Below are 19,378 nucleotides of genomic sequence, written 5' to 3' on the forward strand. Positions count from 1 at the left end.
GTACCGCCTGGATCTCTGTGGCATTCGGGAGATCCAGTGGACTGGCTCTGACTCCAATCATCATGAGGGGTGCAGAGTCCTCCACTCAGGGCAGGAGAATGCCAAACAACAAGGAGTGGCTCTTATTCTGAAAAAAAGAATGAAGGCGGCGTGGGAAGGTGGCGGCGAGGTGTGGGAAGCTGTAAGCCCCAGGCTACTTTGGGCTCGCCTCCCCATCAACAGGAGGCAGAGAATGGTGGTGGTGGTTGCTTACGCCCCCACCGAAGATGAACATCAGTGGAGGGATGCATGCAAGCCCGTGGATTCAGATTCCTTCTATGACCTCCTGTCACAGGTGTTAGCTAAAAGTGGCCCCTCCTGATAGAGTCATCCTGTTGGGTGACTTCAATGCCCGAGTTGGTGATGATGCTGGCACCTGGTCTGGAGCTATTGGAAGGCATGGGCCAGATCAACTCAATAACAATGGTAGGAGGCTGTTAGACTTCTGTGCAGCCTTTGGGCTTCTCATTTCCAACAGGCTGTTCTGGCATCTGTGCATCCAGACAACATCGTGGATTCACGCCGGGTCCAAGCAAGAACATCCGCTGGACTATATAGCAGTGGACCAGCTAATGCAGGCCCATGTCCTTGACACCAGAACCTACAGTGCTGCTGACCTCACTGACCATTAGCTTTTCATATGTAAGATCTGTGGGCTGGGTAAATCTGTGAGGAGGAGCGAGGTACAATTAAGCTCCCAAGCATTCACTACGTTATAAACAACATTTGCACTCATAAGTCGCTTGCCTAATTGCCTCAGCAACTCGGTGTTTCGTATTGAATTTCAAACAATCGAAGGGTGCCCCTAAGTGGCAGCTGCCCCTGTGTAGCACAAGGTGGCCCTCCACCGGCCTGCACGTGGCATAATTCTGTCTGTAGGGGGCGATCATTGACGCGTCATTTCCGTTGTAGAGTTTCCGAATGTTTTGGAATTAACCACAATTTTGACCGTGACACCAACATGCAATGACCTGTGCGTTGTGAGTGACACAATACTCTGTTTGACATCCGCCGTGAAGCAGAACAGCGCATATTGTGGTGAATGTTACTGGGGTAGCCAGGTGTGCCTGTCGGATTTGAACTTTGAACCTCTGCAACAAATAGAGAATGCGCTACCATATTCCTGGTTCTTTCGGTAAAGTCACGTAGATAGAAAACAAAAACATAAACAAAATAAAATATTAAAAAAATAAAAAATGTAATGCAAATAACAAATAAAAATACATTTTAAAAAATAAATTGATGAGAAGATGCCATGGGTCGACTGACTGAGATGACTGGCCAATACACCGCCTTTGCTCCCCACTACACGCACACACAGTGTGTACGTACACACAGTGTACACACACACACAGTGTGTACGTACACACACAGTGTGTACATACACACTGTGTGTGGGGAGCAAAGGCGGTGTACACACACACTGTACACACAATAATGTTCACGTTGTTGTTGCTGAGTTCACGCACCCAAGGGAGGGGGCAATGGAAAATGAATCTAAATCAACTTAAAATCCATCCCCGTTCTGTGCCGTCACCACTCAGCATGACCTCATCGGCATGAAGTGCCGGCGGGAGGTGTACCTCGCTAGTGATGTCATGTCACCAAGGTATTCACACTCGTTACAGAGCCGCTCATTATGGGAGGGGCGTGTCTCTTGCCCCGGAAGTGACGTCACGTTACCTGCTTACCCGCGTGACGTCGCGAGGTAACAGGAGGCTGCCGATCCACGCTTGCACTGAAATCCGAGGTGAGAAATTCTCATGGTGGTAGTGGTGGTCGTTGTGGTGGTTGTTGTGGTGGTGGTTGTTGTTGTTTACCAAGGTAGAGCCTCTCTCTCTCAGGGATGTCAGTTGAGTAGCAGCGAGCATGGGAATCGATGTCCAGGTTGGAACTTTACAACGCGGGGCCTAGCCACGCGGGGCCTTGCCTCCTGCCCTCGCCTGATTGCATTCACTTTATCTCGCTTAAGTTTAATTTGTCTTCACCCGGCTCGCCACTTTGTAACTTTGTTTTATTGTAAATATTCACGCAGTTTTTATTTTCTTTTGTTAGCAGGCCAAGCCCGCTTGAGCTGCTATACCGCTCTTGTTATCAGAAGCGACCTGCCCACAACAACACAAGGTGAGGCTTTGTCAACGTGTGTGAATGTTTTGACTTAAAACTTTGGTGACTGCAGGAATTAATATTCTTGGTTCTTTCGGTAAAGTCACGTAGATAGAAAATAAAATGAAAATAACAGATACTAATTTTTTTAAATGAAGCAAAAAACCCCACAACGTTTCTATGGCAACATTAATGTTGAAGATGCGAGGGCTTACAGGAATATTTATGACATTTGCCCTCTCATTGCGTGCCATGACAGTGCTGTTTGCACAGTCACACATAGTCACTGTAAGATGATTTTCTTGGTCGTGTTTTTGTTTTGTTGCTTGTTGTGGTTGCACCCGATTCAAGAGCCGAATGGCTCACGGGACTATAACCAAAATAAATCAAACTGAAAATCAAAAAACTGAAACCGCGTGATGAATTTTGGGAAAGTTTTTCACTGCATCTCCAAATATATATAAAAGGCAAAGTTGTGATTGTGTGTGTTGTCTGTTCAAAATGTTTAGCGTACTTCCCGACATGCAACAAACTGGAAATTTGCCATGTGGGTACTTTCCAGACTGTACACCGTGCAAACATTATACAAATACACTTTTGTGTTTTCATGGGGGGAAGGGAGCTCAATAATGTATAGATTTTTTGGACGGCAAGTGAGCTGTGACGTCAAATCTGTCACGTGACCCTCGCATGTGGAAGAGTTACGCATTGTAGTGTAGCGGTTAGCGTTGTCTGTGTGTTTGCGTGTGTGTATGTGTGTCTGTGTGTGTGTATCTGTGTGTGTGTGTGTCTGTGTGTGTGTCTGTGTGTGTGTGTCTGTGTGTCCGGCAAAACAACCCCCTACCTCCTCGCGGTGCCGGACGGGCAACTCTGTCGTGGACAGCGCTGTGGGGGGAGATCCAATTTTGATTGGCTCCTCCCCTCATGGCATATGCGTCCACCACAGGGGCTAAACGGGGGCTCTGGACGGGTGCGAGGGGCTGGTAACCCCTCCACCTTCAATTAATTACCACGAAACTACGAATTAAACTGAAATATGTAACAACTAAGCTTGTGCCGGAGGCCCCGGGGGGCCAGGCGTCTATGACGTCTCCTGGCCAAACCCCAATTGGCGGAGCCAGGAGATTGAATAACTACCCTCGGGGCTACTCCAGAAACAACGAAAAGCCACTACGGTTGGCCACGTGGAATGTTCGAACGCTCACTGCAGAGGAGAGGCTGCCACTCCTCTGTCGGGAGCTGGACCGGTACCGCCTGGATCTATGCGGCATTCAGGAGGTCCGGTGGACCGGCTCTGGCTCCTGCCACCATGAGGGGTGGACAGTCCTCTACTCGGGGCAGCAGACTGCCAAACAACAGGGTGTGGGTCTTCTTTTGAACAAAAGAATGAAGGGGGCGTGGAAGCGTGGCGGTGAGGTGTGGGAAGCTGTAAGCCCCAGGCTACTTTGGGCTCGCCTTCCCATCAACCGGAGGCGAGGAATGGTGGTCGTGGTTACTTATGCCCCCACCGAAGATGAACATCCGTGGAGGGATGCAGGCAAAGCCGATGAGTCAGATGCCTTCTATGACCTCCTGTCACAGGTGCTGGCTAAAGTGGCCCCTCGGGATAGAGTCATGTTGGGTGACTTCAATGCCCGAGTTGGTCATGATACTGGCACCTGGTCTGGAGTGATTGGAGGGCATGGGCCAGATCAGCTCAATAACAACGGTAGGAGGCTGCTAGATTTTTGTGCAGCCCATGGGCTTGTAATTACCAACACGCTGTTCCGGCATCGGCGCATCCACACAACATCATGGATGCATGCCGGGTCCAAGCAAGAACATCTGCTGGACTACATAGTGACGGACCAGCGAATGCGAGCCCATGTCCTTGACACCAGGACCTACCGTGGAGCTGATCTGCCCTCTGACCATCGACTAGTCATCTGTAAGATGCGCCTGCCATTCTTCCACTCCGGTGGTGGGTGTACACCCAGGACCCCATTCCAACCTAAAGTGGCCTGGTCTCAGTTATCTGATGAAAGTTGCAAGCGAGAATTTCATCATCGCTTGCGGCTGGGATTGGCATCGTCCCCGACTCCTCCTGATGTCGAGGGTAAATGGGCGAGGTTTAGGACTGTGACTCATGCAGCTGCAATGGCTGCTTTGGGTACGCGGTCCAGACCTCCCCAGACACCCTGGATGACAGAGGAGTTGTTCACGATGGTTGAGAAAAAGCGACAGGCCCACTGTCATCGGCTACAGAATCCCACGTCAGAGAATGAGGAGGCTTACCGCAGCCTTCGCTCGGAGGTTCGGAGAGCCGTGAGGCGCTGCAAGGATGGGTGGTGGTCGCGGGTTGCTGAGGAGATGGAGTCTGCCTCAGTGGCCCGTGATCACAAATCTCTATTTAACTCCATCAAAAAAGTAACCTGCAGCGCCACACCTATTACCATCATTAGGGGAAAAAACGGTGATCCAATTTCCGACCCCCAGGAACAGGTTCGCAGATTTGCTGAGCATTTCTGTGAGGTCCTGGGGGAGGGAAAATCCCTCAGCCAGGAAAACATCGTGGCACAAAGTGAGGATGACCCTGCTGAGGCTGCGGTGCCTCAAATATTGGATGAAGTCACCCCCTGTGAGTGGCTGGCTGAGGCGCCATCTGCTGAGGAAGTATTGAAGGCGATCCGGAGTCTGAGACCAGGAAAGGCAGCGGGCAGAGATGATCTCCCAAGCGAAATGCTGAGGGAGGGTGGCGTTTGTGCACAGACTGCCCTATATGACATCATAACAACAGTCTGGACCACTGGACGGGTTCCGCAGGATTGGAAGGATGCCCTGGTGGTCCCCCTTTTTAAGAAGGGGGACCGCACAGACTGTAACAACTACAGGGGCATCTCACTCCTCAGTGTGCCGGGAAAGGTCCTGGCAAGGATTATTCAGCATCGCCTTGCCAGGCACGCTGAGGAGAGGCTTGCGGAGCCCCAATGCGGTTTCAGGAAAGGGCGGTCCTGCACAGATGCCATATTTTCTGTCCGTCTGCTACAGCAGAGGTGTAGGGAATTCCAACAAGACCTACATCTCTGCTTTATTGACCTGGTCAAGGCCTATGATACCATCAGTAGGCCTGGGCTCTGGGTCGTTCTTCGTGCTTTTGGAGTACCTGACCCTCTGCTCACGATCATTAAGGACCTTCATGATGGTGAGCGGGCCCGGGTAAAACTACGTGGCCGGGAGTCAGAGCCATTCCCTGTACACCTTGGGGTGCGACAGGGATGTCCTCTGGCTCCCACATTATTTAACATCTATTTTGACCACGTAGTTCGTGAAGCCTTCAATAGCTGTACCGGGGGAATCTCCATATGGTACAGATATAATGGGAGGCTAATCGATGCCCGGGTGCGGTCAAGGGATGGCTCCCTATTGCTCAACCACGTTATGTATGCTGATGACTTGGTAATAGCTGCTCAGTCAGAGGAGGAGTTGGAGACGCTGCTGCTGAGACTGGAGCGTGCCACTAAGAGGTGGGGCCTTACCATCAGCCCCACCAAAACTAAGCACCTGCCTGGGTATTTTGTACCATCGGACACTCCACCCCCACAACTCCGAATCGGTGATGGGGCAGTTGTGGAGAGAGTGGAGAGTTTCCCATACCTGGGCAGTGTGCTTATGACTGGCTCCAGTTTAACAGCAGAGGTCTCACTCCGAATCAGTCGAGCGGCAATATCTTTTCATCGGTTGCGTAACGCTGTGTGGAAGCTACCTGGTCTGTCGCTCCGCACTAAGCTTCAGGTCTTCTCGGCCACGGTCATTCCCTCCCTTCTCTACGCTTGCGAAACGTGGACCCCCCTAATGGAACATCTTCGCCGGTTAGAAACATTTAGGCTGGCCTGCCTACGATCCATCCTGGGTTTAACCAGACTGGATTGTGTGAGGAGCTCACAAATCCTTGAAAGATCTGGGCAGGGTCCCATCGGTGAGCTCCTCCGGCAGGCAAGGCTGCGATGGCTGGGTCATGTAGCCCGCATGCCCAGCCACCGCATGCCGAAACAGCTTTTGTTTGGCCGGATTGAGGGGGCTAAGCGGGCGCGGCACGGGCTAGAGAAGAGATGGAGTGATGTGGTACAGGAGGACGTGGAGCTGAGTGGACTTGCCGATGACTGGTACCAGCGGTGTCAAGATCGGCCTCTGTGGAGGAGGCTCGTGAAGGATGCTACTGGGCAGTTGGAGGCAGTCGCCCTCCAACCACAACGGAGGGCGGAGGAGCGACACTCACAACAGCGAGCGGAGCGCCGGGTGGCTAAAGCACAGCAGGTTGGCACAGTCGGGGGCACAGGTGGTGCATCAGCCAGTCATCTCAGTCAGTCGACCCGTGGCACCTGGGTCTGCCCCGTGACCTCCTGCCAGCGGGCGTTCGACACTTCACGTGGCCTCAGGGTGCACATAGCCTGGCACAAGCGTCGTGGTGACGTCACCGCCACTTAGTGGCGAATGGCGGTTGTTGTTGTTGTGTCTGTGTGTGTGTCTGTGTGTGTCTGTGTGTGTGTGTGTGTAAGCGTAACGCATTGTAGTGTAGCGGTTAGCGCTACGCTGCGCAACGAACCCGGTGACCCGAGTTCGATTCCCGCTCACGGCCACCACCGGTGATGATTATTTGAACCGCTTCTGGGCCTCCCCTAGGTCGACTCAGCCTCAAACGAGTAACTGTTGTGGTGTGAACATCGCCACTGGGGAGATATAGGCGGCCGGACGTGGTAGATCCAAGTCCCGGGCGAAGCCGGGTAGTACAGCTAGTGATGAATACATGAATGAATATAGACGTGTAAGTCACATGTGACTGTATATATTCATTCCTCCATGGCTCGATACTGACGTGTAGATGGTGTGGATATTCTTATTTTCTGTGTGCAGCTGACGCTGGTCTGATGGAGCAAAGGCCCTCAGCACAGCATCTCGGTACGACAAGTCAACAATGTGACCAGCGTGCATACAGCACGGATCGGACTGGAAATTTGACACAGCACCAGAGAAGTCACACAGGAGAGAAACCCTTCAAGTGCAGTGTGTGTGGGAAGACATTTTCAGATTCATCTACTCTTAAAACACACCAGAGAACACACACGGGAGAGAAACCCTTCAAGTGCACTGTGTGTGGGAAGAAATTTTCAGGTTCATTTGCTCTTAAAACACACCAGAGAACACACACGGGAGAGAAACCCTTCAGGTGCAGTGTGTGTGGGAAGACATTTTCAGATTCATCTACTCTTAGAACACACCAGAGAACACACACGGGAGAGAAACCCTTCAAGTGCACTGTGTGTGGGAAGAAATTTTCAGGTTCATTTGCTCTTAAAACACACCAGAGAACACACACCGGAGAGAAACCCTTCAGGTGCAGTGTGTGTGGGAAGACATTTTCAGATTCATCTACTCTTAGAACACACCAGAGAACACACACGGGAGAGAAACCCTTCAGGTGCAGTGTGTGTGGGAAGACATTTTCATGGTCATCCGCTCTTAAAACACACCAGAGAACACACACAGGAGAGAAACCCTTCAAGTGCAGTGTGTGTGGGAAGACATTTTCAGATTCATCTACTCTTAAAAGACACCAGAGAACACACACAGGAGAGAAACCCTTCAGGTGCAGTGTGTGTCGGAAGACATTTTCACAGTCATTTGCTCTTAAAAAACACCAGAGAACACACACGGGAGAGAAACCTTTCAAGTGCAGTGTGTGCGTGAAGGCATTTGCACAGTCATCTGATCTTGTAAAACACCAGAGAACACACACAGGAGAGAAACCCTTCAAGTGTGCTCTGTGCAGGAAGCCGTTTGCAGATTCATCAAATCTTCGAAGACACCAGAGAACACAAAAGCATCACAAGGAGCGGAGTCGGCGTCTGAAATCAGCTTGTGAAAGTCAAAGTGCCGCAATGAGCCCATCATGAAACAAGAACCGGACGAAAATCCCAGCTTGGACACTTTTAAAGGTATAAAGGTGAAATATGAAGAGGTGAAGGTGAAATATGAAGAAGTGATGAGCGAAGAAGTGAAGGTAAAATGTGAAGATGACGATTCAACTCCAAAATGGGACCTTCACATCGTAAAGCAGGAGGAGAATTCTGACTGTGAATCAGAGTGAGGCAACTCCCAGCAGTTTGTGGAAGTGGAGGTGTGGGTGGACGTGCTCCTAGACAATACAAAGTCAAGTGGAGACCCGGTAGATGTGTAAGCCAGAGACGATGTCGCTACAATAGATGCACCTTTGTCACAGGCCTTTAATGACAAGAATGTGAAGTTGAACACTCAGCTCCTAGGTTCAACCTGCAGAGTAAGAGCGAGCGGCCAGTCTTTGTGGACCTGTGGATTGGGGAGATCTCTGACCAGGAGCGAGAGCCAAGAAGCCCCCAAGCATTCACTATGTTACAATAATTGCTTTTACACGGTGCTCACTTAATCGCCTCAGCAACTCGGAGTTTCGTATCTCGTCTGAAACACTCGAAGAGCATCCCCAAGTAGCAGCGGTCCCTGTGTGGCACAGGGTGGTGGCCCTGCACCGGCCTGCATTTATTATTTTTTCCGCCTGACGACGACCGCTTGTGTTACGATCGAAACGTCGTGATCTATTATTATTTTGTCTACCTACGTGACTTTACTAAAAGAACCAAAGAGTATGTGAACAAGAGGCTGTCAGTAGGGGGCGATGATTGATGTTTCATCTCAGTTTTGTAATTTGTCGCTAATGTTTAGAATTCGCCAGCATGCAATGGCCTACAAGTTTTGAATGACACAATAGTATTTTTTACATCCACTTTTAAGCAGACCATGCGTATTTTTAAAATAGCTTCTTGTTAATACGATGTAACCTGATGCAGGATATTTCACTGCAGTAAATCAATTTTGTTAATATGCCTGTCAATAATTAAGAATGAATACTTGTCTGATTGTGCGTGTACATGTAACATTTTGTCTATGAGGGTCAAACATTGATTAAGTGTTCAAATCGAGATTGATTAAGTGATGTTAGGACAAAGTGTGTGTGTGTGTGTTTGGAAGTAACCTGTATAGATATCTCGGGTGAGACACGTTCCATGTGATACAGGTCAAAGGGTACTTTTGTGTTTCACGAAGCGTCTGGAGCAACTCATCGTCTTTGAAATAGGGAGCACCCTCGGATCATTCATCAGTTACAAGGCATACCACTTAAAAGTTACACGTATAGGAGGAGGTACATTCTCTACAACACGAATTATAGTTTTGTGTTACGTGTTGACGTAGATTTTGTCTAACTGGGACTAGAAATGCACCTTGCTGATTCGCGTCTGGATGTTCGTATCTATTGGTTGAAGCAAGCCCCACTTCTGTTGTTGAGACGCTGTGCACCAATGAGGGTCCAAGCATTTTAGGGCCTTCGGCCAGGAAAGTCACAACATTTACGGCACACGAAGGACGCATTCACGCCAGCGCCCCGTGCTCCGTTTTGAAGTTTTAAAATGAAACATCTTTGAATTGTGTTGTGTTTTGAATTAGATGATTGTTATTTCTTCATTAAAAGCTTGTATCAATTTACATCCGGAAGGCTTCGTTGAGAAGGACATTTCGTGTGAATTTTCTCTCGTCGTTAAGTAGACGATGGCCTTGCCGGGGGTTCGGTTCGATGCGGACTTTCACCTGGTAGGGGATCGAGGGATCGAGATGAGGCGACAGGGAGCTGCTGGCCGTCTGCAGATCGATTCCAATGTAATCGAGCGTCTGTCCCTGCGCGTCCGTCGTTCGCATGCAGGGGGCGCGTGTAGGTTTACAGCGCCCACTGCATGAAAACGACAAAGTGCAGCGTTCATCACGGATAAAGTTGTGCGCTTTTATTTTAAATGTTATTCTTTTATAAGGTGATGTTGATATCGAAAACTGACACATAGCCGGCATGCCATAAATAGGAAATTAACTCTGCTTATTCGAATCAACGTATTCATATATGTTGATGAACTGTTTTTATGCAGATTTTGTGTCTCTAACGGCGACTACAGGGACCACGTGATTGTTTAAACATGTCTTTGATTATGACTATAATTGCCTACAATTCGTCATGTGTAGCTTCTTTAGACTATAATTTATTCACTACCCAAAATGTATTTACTTGAAAACATTGAGCTGATATTTATTCTTGTTCTTTCGGTAAAGTCACGTAGAAGGGAAACAATAAAATAACAAAACTATAAAACGATTAAATTCTCACGACGTTTCGACTGCAACACAAGCAATCATTATCAGGTGTCACACACAGGCACACACACAGAGACTCAGGCACACACACAGTGTGTACACACACACAGTGTACACACACAGTGTACACACACACAGTGTACACACACAGTGTATACACACAGTGTACACACACACAGTGTACACACACAGTATATACACAGAGTGTGCACACACACAGTGTATACACAGTGTATACACATAGTGTACACACACTGTGTACACACAGAAACAGTGTGTACACACAGTAATGTCCACGTTGTAGTTGCTGAGCTCACGCACGCAAGGGGTCTCTGTTTAAGAGATGGAGCAATGGAAAATGAATCTAAATCAACTTAAACTCCATTCCCGCTCTGAGACGTCACCACTCAGTATGACCTCATCGCTGTGAAACGCCAGGGGGAGGTGTGCCTCGCTAGTGACGTCATGTCACCAAGGTATTCACCCCACCCCCGTCCACCGCGCCCTTGAGCGTGACGTCACCTCTTCTTGGTCACTGCCGATATCTGTTCCGGTACAATCCTTATTTGAGCAAAGCTACGCCCAGTGACTGGCGGGTCATTAACATAATGAGTTCGTGAAAGCCGTCGCGAGTTGATTGGGACGGGTTCAGCAACCACGCCCCCATCCCTCGACATATGGCCCGGGCTCATTAACATAATTTTATTCAGTTACGGAGCCGCTCGTGGGAGGGGTGTGTCTTGTACCCCGGACGTGACGTCATGTCACATGCAACTGCCGCGTGACGTCACGAGGTAACAGGAAGCCATCGCTTTGCTCTTGCACTGAAATCCGAGGTGAGAAATTATCATCGTGTTGGTTGTTGTGGTGGTGGTTGTTGTGGTGGTTGTTGTTGTTTACCAAGGTAGAGCCTCTCTCTCTCGTAGGGATGTCAGTTGAGTAGCAGCGAGCATGGGAATCGATGTCCAGGTTGGAACTTTACAACACGGGGCCCTGCCACGCGGGGCCTTGCCTCCTGCCCTCGCCTGATTGCATTCACTTTAATTATCTCGCTTAAGTTTAATTTGTCTTCACCCGTCTCGCTACTTTGTAACTTTGTTTTATTGTAAATATTCACGCAGTTTTTATTTTTTTCACCAGGCCAAGCCTGAGCTGCTATACCGCTGTTGTTATCAGAAGCGACCTGCCCACAACAACACAAGGTGAGGCTTTGTCAACGTGTGTGAATGTTTTGACTTAAAACTTTGGTGACTGCAGGAATTAATATTCTTGGTTCTTTCGGTAAAGTCACGTAGATAGAAAATAAAATAAAAATAACATAATGAAAATAAATAAAAAAATATTGTAAATAAAGCAAAAAAACTCACGTTTTGATCGCAAGACAAGTAGTCTTTATTTAATGTAATTGTATTATCTGTTATTGTTATTTTCTATCTACGTAACTTTATCGAAATCAACAAGAATATGTGTGTCAATGTCTATCGGTCAAAGATGCTAAACGGAGTGACGCGCAAACTCCAAATATACAGCAGGTGTCAGGGTCGGGATCGAACCCACGACTTCCTGTATACCAGGTGAGGTAGTTAACATCTCACCACGGAGAGAGACACGCAAACTCCAGTTAGCCTCGGATATGTTCGTTGATCCTCAATTAATTACTTGGTGGAGTGAGGAAGCATTCATGCCAAGCAGATGAAGGTGGCCAGGCGTGATTCTAGACACGCCATCGCCTGTTTACCCAGTGACAGTGTACAGTTTGTGTTTGCAGTAACGTCTATTAACTCTGTTGAACACGGAGGTTATAGCGTAACAATAGTTTACTTTTGTTTTCCTCTGGAACTCTTCATATAAATGGAAACAGGAAGTTAACACAGCACACACATTCAGCTGAAGTCGGAACTGTTCATCCCAGCATTCAAGGACATCTGAGCCTGGATTCACACCTCTAAGTTGCGATTGAACGTTGATTTATGCATTTCTGCCTAACACAAATAGTATTGTTTTCAACACCCTTTGCTATGTCAGCTGAATTTAGCTCTCATATATATTCCTTTTGTAGCCAGACTGCCGAAATTGTGTGCTTAGAGGTATGGGTGAACATTCATTTTGAAGATACGAGGGCTTCCAGGCATATTTATAACCATTTGCCCTCTCATTGTGTGCCATCACAGACCTGTGATGAATTTGGGAAACGTTTTTACTACATCATGAATATATGAATAAGTATAGACGTGTAAGTCACATGTGACTATATATGCATTCCTCTGTGCCTCGATACTGTCGTGTAGATGGTGTGGATATTTTTTTCTGTCTGCAGCTGACGCTTCCTCTGACGCTTCCTCCGCAGAATTGGTCTGATGGAGCAAATGCACTCAGCGCAGCTCGGTATGACAAGTCAACAATGCGACCAGCGTGCATACAGCACGGATCGGACTGGAAATTTGACACAGCACCAGAGAACACACACGGGAGAGAAACCCTTCAAGTGCAGTGTGTGTGGGAAGGCATTTTCACGGTCATCTGTTGTTAAAAAACACCAGAGAACACACACAGGAGAGAAACCCTTCAAGTGCACTCTGTGCGGGATGGCGTTTGCACAGTCTCCACATCTTCAAGTACACCAGAGAACACACACGGGAGTGAAACCCTTCAGGTGCACTGTGTGTGGGAAGGCATTTGCACATTCATCAAATCTGCAAAGACACCAGAGAACACACACGGGAGTGAAACCCTTCAGGTGCACGATGTGCGGGAAGGTGTTTGCACATTCATCAAGTCTGCAAAGACACCAGAGTACACACACGGGAGAGAAACCCTTCAAGTGCACTGTGTGTGGGAAGGCATTTTCACAGTCAACTGTTCTTAAAAAACACCAGAGAACACACACAGGAGAGAAACCATTCAAGTGCACTGTGTGTGGGAAGGCGTTTTCACTGTCATCTGTTCTTAAAAAACACCGGAGAATACACACAGGAGAGAAACCCTTCAGGTGCATTTTGTGCGGGATGATGTTTGCACATTCATCAAATCTTCAAGTACACGAGAGAACACACACGGGAGAGAAACCCTTCAAGTGCACTCTGTGCGGGAAGGCGTTTACACAGTCACCACATCTTAAAGTGCACCAGAGAACACACGGGAGAGAAACTTTTCAGGTGCAGTGTGTGTTGGAAGGCGTTTGCACATTCATCTCCTCTTGTAACACACCAGAGAACACACACGGGAGAGAAACCCTTCAGGTTCACTCTGCAGGAAGGCGTTTACACATTCATAAAATCTTCAAGTACACCAGAGTACATGGAAGCATCAGAAGATCTGCAAGGAGTGGAGTCTGAAATCAGCTTGTGAAAGTCAAAGTGCCACAATAAGCCCATCCCTCATGAAACAAGAACCGGAAGAAAATCCCAGCTTGGACACTTTTCAAGGTATCAAGGTGAAATATGAAGAGGTGATGGTCAAGAGGGAAGAAGTGATGGTGAAGAGGGAAGAAGTGATGGTGAATAGCGAAGAAGTGAAGGTGAAATGTGGAGATGAAGATTCAACTCCAAAATCGGACCTTCACATTGATGGAGGCAACGTCAAGCAGGGGGTGAATTCTGACTGTGAGGCAGAGCGAGGCAACTCCCGGCAGTTTGTGGAAGTGGAGGTGGAGTTACTCCTAGACAATACAACGTCAAGTGGAGACCCGGTAGATGTGTAAGCCAGAGACGATGTCGCCACAATAGATGCACCTTTGTCACAGGCCTTTAATGACAAGAATGTGAAGTTGAACACTCAATTCCTAGGTTCAACCTGCAGAGTAAGAGCGAGCGGCCAGTCTTTTTGGACCCGTGGATTGGGGAGATCTCTGACCAGGAGTGAGAGCCAAGAAGCCCCCAAGCATTCACTATGTTATAATAATTGCATTTACACGGTGCTTGCGTAATCGCCTCGGCAACTCGGAGTTTTGTATTTCGTCTGAAGCACTCGAAGAGCATCCCCAAGTAGCAGCTGCCCCTGTGTGGCACAGGGTGGTGGCCCTGCACCGGCCAGCATTTATTATTTTTTCCGCCTGAGGACGACCGCTTGTGTTACGATCGAAACGTCGTGATCTATTATTATTTGTTCTACCTACGTGGCTTTACTGAAAGAACCAAAGAGTATGTGAACAAGAAGCTGTCAGTAGGGGGCGATGATTGATGTTTCATCTCAGTTTTGTAATTTGTCGCTAATGTTTAGAATTCGCCAGCATGTAATGGCCTATTCGTTTTGAATGGCACAATAGTATGTTTTACATCCACTGTTAAGCAGATTGTGCGTATTTTTAAAATAGCTTCTTGTTAATACGATGTAACCTGATGCAGGATATTTCACTGCAGTAATTCAATTTTGTTAATATGCCTGTCAATAATTAAGAATGAATACTTGTCTGATTGTGCGTGTACATGTAACATTTTGTCTATGAGGGTCAAACATTGATTAAGTGTTCAAATCTAGATTGATTAAGTAATGTTAGGACAAAGTGTGTGTGTTTGGAAGTAACCTGTACAGAGAACTCAGGTGAGACACGTTGTTCTTGTGATACAGGTCAAAGGGTACTTTTGTGTTTCACGAAGCGTCGGCCTCTGCAGCAACTCATTGTCTTTGAAATAGGGAGCACGCTCGGATCATTAATCAGTTACAAGGCATACTGCTTAAAAGTTACACGTAGAGGAGGTTCATTCTCTACAATACGAATTGTAGTTTTGTCTTACGTGTTGACGTAGATTTTGTCGAACTAGGACGTGAAATGCTCCTTGCTGATTCACGTCTGGATGTTCACGACCAAGGGTTGAAGCAAGCCTGCGGCGCCCCTCTCAACCATTTGCGGCCTTGGGCCAGGAAAGTCACGAAAAAAATTGCACAAGAACGATGCCTCCACGCAAGCTCCCGATGCTCCGTCTTGAAGTTTGAAAATGAAACAGCTTTTAATTGTATTATGTCTTGAATTGTATAATTGTATTTCTTCATTAAAAGCTTATTCATTGAAAACGATATTTCGCGTTAATTTTCTCTCGTCGTTAAGTTAGACGATGGCCTTGCCGGGGGTTCGGTTCGATGCGGACTTTCACCTGTTTGGGATTGCGGGATCGAGATAAGGCGACATCGAGCTGCTGGCCGTGCGAGAAGACCGGCGTCTGCAGATCGATTCCAACGTAATCGAACGTCTGTCCCTGCGCCTCCGTCGTCCATGCAGGGGGTGCGTAGGTTTGCAGCGCCCCCTGCATGAAAACAACGGAAAGTGCAGCGCTCATCACAGATAGATAAAGTTGTGCGCTTATATTTAAAATGTTATTCTTTTATAAGGTGATGTTGAAATCGAAAAGTGTTTAGCCAGTTGATGATTTCAATCAGATTGATTAATTTATTATGAACCAATATCTGAGCTTTTGTGGTCCTGTTGAGCTAAAGTTGGAAAAAGTCCGTGACTATAACTTCGCTAAATATTGTAAATGTGTTTCTATTATTTAGTTATTGTTTAATACAAAGTACTTCAGATAATGGGTTTCAAGATGTACTTGAATGGCACGTTCGTTGTTCCGGTGTTTAATGGCTTGGACGTCATGGCAAATGGCTTCCATCGATGTGGAAGTCAATGGTGGATGATAATTTGACATTTCGGTGTTGATTTGGAGTAGATTGTTTAACTGTTGCATACCGGTTGGTGAAGTGCTTTGCCGAGTACCTGAACTGTTTGACCAAGTGAATTCATGAAGAGTTCGATACGAGTTTGAGCGTTAATATTCTTGCGGAACAACAAAGGTCTGATATTTTAAAGATTCCTGATCGTACGTTTATTGCGACAATGTTTACGGGGAACACGTGTGCAGGAGAGTTCCAGGTGAGGTCTCCCCTTACCTGGCAACCATGGTGGCTGTCCGTTGATCACTCTCGCTCCGTCACATCTACGAGCTGTAGGGACAGGATTCTCCACTCTGGCACTGTTTTAATTCATAGCACCAAGAGCGGAGAGCCTCATCCCTGCAGTTCCCTCCTGTTGTGCCGCATCATTTATCGCGTAACGAGGCAACTTTTTCATGAGCAGTGCGTTCCACTACACACCCACACGAGCGAACCATGTGTAACTGTGCGTACATACAGACACGAACAAACACGCGGGTGCACATGCACACACGAGCGCTTACTTGCAGACATGGACGAGTGGACATGCACGCACGGGTGTGGTCACCACCTGGCTAGCTACACTAGTCACGTAATAACTAGTATGCTAAACTATACACTACACTATACACTACAATAAACACTATTATACACTACACTTATATACACTACACTATACACTACACTATACACTACACCACTATACACTACGCTATACACTACACTAAACACTTTTATACACTACACTAAACACTATTATACACTACACTATAAACTACAATAAACACTATTATACACTACACTATACACTACAGTACTACACACTACACTATACACTTATACACTACTATACACTACACTATACACTACTATACACTACACTATACACTACTATACAATACACTATTATACACTACACTATACTATACACTACACTATACACTACACACTATACACTACACTACAATATACACTACACTATACACTACACTACTATACACTACTATACACTACACTACACTATACACTACTATACACTACACTATACTACTATACACTACTATACACTACACTATATACTACACTATACACTAAACTACTATACACTACACTATACACTACTACACACTAGTGCTGCACTAGTCCCCAAACTGCAAAGACAAAGGCTCCCCAATGTAGACTGACGCATCCACAGACCCACACGTGGACCCACGGACTCACACAGAAACCCACGGACTCATCGACTCCCACTGGGCGTGCGCTGTTAGCGAGCAACGGTGAGGGTCGTGATGGAACAACACCAGGGGCTGGCGTGGACAGAACCACGTCTGGCCGCTCGTCTCTCCAATTCTGATGTTAGCACCCCCACCCACCTCACCACCTCCTTAATTATGGCTGAGTCCACCTAAGTGACGCTCAGGACTGCTTCAGGTAAGGGGCCGACCTTAAATGACGTCACGCGATTTTAGAGGATTTTTGACCCCGCCCCCATCATCACACGACGTCACAAAGTCAGACCCCTCCCCCCTCAATTATGACGTCACAAAGCTCTGCCCCCCCCCCCAAAAAAATATAAAACATGCTTCAAACCGCTTTAAACTATTGTTGTCACTGTAGTGCGTAGTTAATGTGGCGCTGCATACTGATGTAGGTAGAAAACATTTATTACAAAGTCTAATTAAGTTGAACGTGTTTATATTTATTTAAAGTTGCGCAATTTGATGTGACGTCACTTTTCTCAACCCCCCCCCCTTGTCACACATCGTCACAAACGTCTGACCCCGCCCCCCCCCCCCCCTAGGTGCGTGACGTCATTCACGGACGGCCCCTAATTGTCGCTGGTATTGGCCGTGAGCGAGAATGGCGCAGCGCCGCTAACCGCTACGCCGTGATGGTGCCCTTACCTGCATGAACGGAGACGCGGTCAGACGATGCGTGAGCCGCTGGTGCGGGCAGGACGAGTATCTCGGGCGTACCTCCTGACGTGGAAGGCGAGGGAGGTCGGAGTGCGCGAGTGAAGAGAGACGGCAAGGGGCGGGAGGAGAGGGGGGCGATCGGACGGAGCGGAAGCAGGAGGACGAGGGCAGGAGAGACAGCGGAGCCGTGGAGGAGTCTGGGCGCGCTTGATGGTGAAAGTTGACGTGGATGCACGCCGCAGAAGTGAAGAAAATCTTCACGCTCGGCGCCACACACAGCCACACGTAGCTCACCTCATCCGTCTTGCTGACGATGTGTAGGACGACTAGACTCTGATTGTCTTGTAGCTCTGTGGAAAGAAGGAGAGGTGTCTTGGGTCCAACAAGGCCCTCTGCCACCGGTGTGGGCGGGGGGGGGGGTACCCTAGTGGAGGGCTGAGCGTGGGAGTGAGTCGAGGGGAGGGTGAGTGGTGGTTGACATGAATATGAATTCTTATACATGCTATGTATTGTAACATTTATTGTCGTATGGGTTTACATATGGTAGAACATATAGGCTATTAGACGAGGACCAATTCAGTGCTTACATCGTTAACACGGACCCAAATCGTGATCAGGGACCCACATCATCAACAGGGATGCTCGCCTCGTCAATAGAGACCCACATCAAAAGGGACGCTCACCTCTTTAATCCGGACCCATATCTTCAATCAGGACCCACAACATGAATATGGACACTCACCTCGTCAGTAGGGACCCACAACATGAATATGGACACTCACCACGCCACTAGGGACCCACATCGTCAACAGTGACCCACAACATGAATATGGACACTCACCACGTCACTAGGGACCCACATTGTCAACAGCGACCCACAACATGAATATGGACACTCACCTCGTCAGTAGGGATCCACGTCAACAGTGACCCACAACATGAATATGAACACTCACCTCGTCAGTAGGGACCCACATCGTCAACAGTGACCCACAACATGAATATGTTCACGTTTTTGTTTTGTTGCGGTTGCACCCGAGTCAAGGGCCTCACGGCTCACAGGGCTCTACACCTGACACGTGAAACTTAAATTAAACTGAAGACGACGTCCCGTCAGCATGCATCTATCCTCCACTCGTGGCTTCTGTCATGCGACTTCCACGATTTCACCTGAGAGTCTCCCGCCGCGTGCCCCCATAGGTCTTCTCCATCGGTCGCTCGACTCGCGTAGACCATTCATCCGCGTGGTCCACGTGGTCAAAGAAGAAGTTGGTACCAGCCGAGGCAGCACAACACCAGTCACACAGACTCATGTTAATGGTCGATAAGAGTGAAGTACAGTCAGTCTTAACCCACTCATTTCAAATGCTTGCCACATTATTCGTTGCTATTGGTCACATAAAGAACTTGGAATTGCTAATGCTATCCCAACCTCAGGTTCTAAGGCAAAGTGAAATGTCTGCTCTGGGCCG

At 47.9% G+C, this 19,378-nt stretch overlaps 1 long non-coding RNA gene across 1 annotated transcript; it reads left to right on the forward strand.

Moving 5' to 3' along the window:
* Positions 1-11,133: 11,133 nt before the first annotated feature.
* On the forward strand, positions 11,134-12,906 carry LOC142922071 (uncharacterized). The gene is made up of 3 exons (XR_012939808.1): positions 11,134-11,186; positions 11,491-11,552; positions 12,698-12,906. It is a non-coding gene; the product is annotated as an uncharacterized LOC142922071 (long non-coding RNA).
* The last annotated feature ends 6,472 nt before the right edge of the window (positions 12,907-19,378 follow it).

Source organism: Petromyzon marinus, unplaced genomic scaffold (assembly GCF_048934315.1).
Source record: "Petromyzon marinus isolate PM22_M1 ecotype Great Lakes invasive population unplaced genomic scaffold, UKy_Petmar_22M1.pri1.0 PM_G_Scaffold_91, whole genome shotgun sequence".
Lineage (NCBI taxonomy): Eukaryota > Metazoa > Chordata > Hyperoartia > Petromyzontiformes > Petromyzontidae > Petromyzon > Petromyzon marinus.